The sequence below is a fragment of the Montipora foliosa genome, chromosome 13 (genome assembly GCF_036669935.1).
Source record: "Montipora foliosa isolate CH-2021 chromosome 13, ASM3666993v2, whole genome shotgun sequence".
In the NCBI taxonomy this organism is placed as follows: Eukaryota; Metazoa; Cnidaria; class Anthozoa; order Scleractinia; family Acroporidae; genus Montipora; species Montipora foliosa.
The window spans coordinates 3,430,430-3,434,417 of NC_090881.1; the positions used below are offsets into that span (position 1 = coordinate 3,430,430).

Here is a 3,988-nt window from a genome sequence, read left to right on the forward strand (position 1 = left end):
GGGTATAAGATGTCGTATTCGCTTAATTGCGCCCAATGCAGAAGCATTGGCATGGTCAACGGTGGTTTAGCGGCTATCAACCACGCCGCCCACCTCTGTGTCCCGGGTTCAATCATGGTCTCGGGTCCTATGTGGGCTGAGATTCAGTCGATCTCAATCGGACTCAGAGGGTTTTTCTCCGGGTTCTCCGGTTTTCTTCCCTCATCAAAATCGACTCTCAGTCACTTAAATCCGGCTGCTGGCGGATATACTCGAAAGGGATAACCTCTGGTGTCCTTCCCTTTTATTGAATTACATGAATAAAGTTGCCATTACAGTCTTCTTTTTTTTTTTGCAAATATTCTGTATATCACATTCGCAATTCATGTTCTAGTCAATATGCACATCAAGAGATTTCGTAGATGACCTGCTTCACTCGATGTTCATTTATACTGAAAGAAGGAATTTCAGGAAATGTTGATAACTTCTGTTTCAACAGAACTAACATTATCTCAGTTTTTGTTAAATTCAAGGTCAGTTTATTGGCTGATAGCCATGTGTACACCCCGTTTAAGTCAAAGTTAAAATGGGGCAGTGTCATGGATTGTAGTAAAAATCTGGAAAGCTAAGGAAATCTGTTTACCTCTGACAAACGAAAATTAAGGCCCAGATTTTCTTCAAAACGGCTATTTTAGCTCACAGAAACCATTCTTAAGTGTTTGTGGTTACCCGTAACGAAGATTAAAGAGAATGCCAATTTAAAAACATCGGGCCGACGTTTTCAAGTACTCCCTTTGCATCTTAAATAAATTTCTTAATAACTTAGTGTGGCTCATTTTTCTTTTAAAATTTGATCGATTTTTATCTCACTGCGGTGATCCAGAAGCGACTTAAGAATACAAAAAAACCCTTAAAATCGATTAGTAAATTTATAGTCAAAATAAAAGGGATACATTCCATCAATATGTTTTAAGTCTGCGCCACTGAAGGCGAGGCTGGTGTCATCTGCATACATTCTAGGTTGTGAAAATACAGACAATTTGGCAGGGTCATTAATATAAAAGTAAAGGTCCTAGAATTGTTCCGTGGAGACACCACTTTTAACTTATTTTGGAATAGACATAAAGGAGAGGAGTTGAGTGCGATTGCTGAAATATCTTGCTAACCATTTGTGACAGCAACCGCGTATTCCATAGAATTGCAACGTTGCTAATAAAATATTGTGATCGACGGTCTCGAAGGCCTACTTTAAATCAAGAAAAACAACGGCATTGACAAAAGCGCGATCAATATTCATGGCCCAACTATCCATAAAGAAAAAGAAAGGAAAGGAACTTTATTTAAGTGTCTAGTCGTTCTAGCGCGGAAGCACTAATTGGGAACACTGTAAATTGAAATCAACAATTAACACAAATCAAGTCAAATTTTGGTTTTTGGTAGCTTCGACTAACTCAGTAACCAATGAATAAAAGAGTAGTTTTTAAAGAAACTGTGGTGTTGCGTCGGTGGGGAAGTAAAGGAAAAGGTAAGTCTACTACCAGCCAAGAAGGTCCATCACGCCGGAACTTATCTCCGGTTTCTGTAGCATGAAGCGACTAGGACTAGGAGCGAAGGATTCGCTCTGAAAGAATACAATTTTCAGTAAGATAGTGGTATAACTGGTCATAAACTAACCGTTCAAATATTTTAGCCATGACTGGGATTACTGATATTGGTCGGTAGTTAGTGGGATCATTCCGTTTTCCAGAATTTTTCTACAATGGGGTCAGGTTGTTGACTGTTTTACAAATTTTGCGTTCATCTTTATAATAATAATTATAATAATAATAATAATAATAATAATAATAATAATAATAATAATATCAAATACAAGGTGTTACAAATGAACCCACTGGGAACTCGGAAAAAATCCGAGCCCCAGATAACACCTTGTATTTGATATATGTTAACCATTGTCTAATAATAATAATAATAATAATAATAATAATACTAGTAATAATAATGTACTTGCTTATTACGCATCTAAAAATCTCGTTAGCACAACTATTAAATTTTATGGTAGGCCTTTTTAGCAAACTTGATTCCTCGACTTACTTGATTTTTTGTTTTCCGAAACTGGTTCCATGTAGCCTGCGTGGCAGGCCGTAGAAAGGAGCGCTCCTTTCTACGGCCTGTCTGCGTTTGGTCTTCAATAGGGCATGTCTGTCGCAAAAACTTATAAGAGGGTCTCAATGGGGGGGTCCCCTGTGACAGTTGATGGTTAAAAAACAGCCATTTTGTTCGTTCACGGTTAAATTTTAGGTCATGTGACGGTTGGCAGTAAATTTTTCGGATGACGTTTACAACACAAAATTAAAGGGCAAATTTGGCAGTAATTTTAATAAAACCATATAATTTTGCCCATATTTGAATAATAATAATAATAATAATGACTAGTTGTGCCTTGCGGCAAGTGTCAACGAGGCAAAATTGTTTTGTCTCTGGAATGTGTGAAAGTTTGACACAGAGGTAAAATTATTTTACTATAAATGAAAGTAGGAAAGGAAGAGTGTGAAGTAACTCTGATAAGAGTCTTGGTCTTGAAGGCATAATTTGAGGAATTCCATAATTTCAAAGTGTGTAAATGTTGAGGGAGTATTACTTAAGTTCGAAGCAATATCTTGTGATTTTGAAGTGTTACCTTAGGTTTACTGGTTGTTTGAGTATTGTTTGAATAAATGTGCACATGAATTTTCGTTTCATTTTTTGATTCAATCAAAAAAAGATAAATACAACAAACGTATGAAGGTTTTTGACTGAACCCTTGGATATTACATCGATTACACTTTATTTACACACTTTGAGAGTGTTCTGTCTGAGTCCAAATTTTAACGTAAAAACGTTATACTCTTTGTCCAGAGAAAGGTGGATTGCTTTTGTAGTGGTATACACTGTCTCTGGTTGAGAATTTACTCTAAAACAAGAAAATGAAGGTTTGATTATCGAGCAACTGCTGCCATAAAGAATAAGTGACAGAAAAAGCACTCTGCGGTGAACATAAACCATGACAACTTAAATGGTATGCTGAAAGTTAACTATCAGTATAAACACAAGCTCAACTATTACACTGATGGCGTAAAAACTTTCGGCAGCCCCGTGTAGGGAATGTGTTTCATCGGCGCAACTCGAACTTTCACGCACGTGTGATGAAGGTTATAAAAACAATAATAATAACAGCACTGTATTTCACATTGAATGAACCCTGAAAAGCAATGTCTGCTAAGCTAAAGAACCCAACATTTAGTTGTCGGCTTGTAACGGCGATTAACCAGATGATAAATGTATTGAACGCAATAATCAAGCAATATTGTCTACTCCCGCTTTGTCCAAGTTGTGAGTGATTTTAATTACGCAACGCTGGAGTTCAAGGACAATTCTTTGTGCTATAAGAAGATGTGTTATAGTAATTTGTTCAATTCTTTGATCTGAAGTCTTTAAAAACGTGGCAATCGACGAAAGAAAGCACTGGTTTAAAATTGACAAGCGAACACGCTGGTTCGAAATTGACAATTGAACACGCTGGTTCGCAAGCGAACACGCTGGTTCGAAATCGACAAGCGAAAACGCTCGTTCTGTCCGAAATTTGTAGGTATAACCCTATTCCTTGATCAGCCGCTGCTTACAATTCAATTTACAAACACGTAAGGCAACTACAAGCGCCTCCAATCTCACTAGCTGAATCGTCCGCTGAAACAACACACACCACACGGTGGAAGCGACACATGCAAAAACGTGACGTCACTACCCAAATATGGTCAAAAAAGGGTCCCTTACGCTGAGATGAGATTTTTCTTTTGTACTCACGTACGGCTCTATGATTTGCCAACTCGACGGCCGACCCTCTGGGGTCGGCCACCTCGTTGGCAATAATAATTATCGCTGCAACATCCTAAACGATGGTACAGACCCAATGTGCAGGATATGAGGTCATTTCCAGGAAACCATTGATCATATCGTGGCAGGGTGCCCT

General features: G+C 38.0%; 1 pseudogene; it reads left to right on the forward strand.

The window, feature by feature from the left end:
• Positions 1–1,440: 1,440 nt before the first annotated feature.
• The window catches only part of LOC137981542 (uncharacterized), a 3,061-nt pseudogene continuing 513 nt past the window's right edge, over positions 1,441–3,988 (forward strand).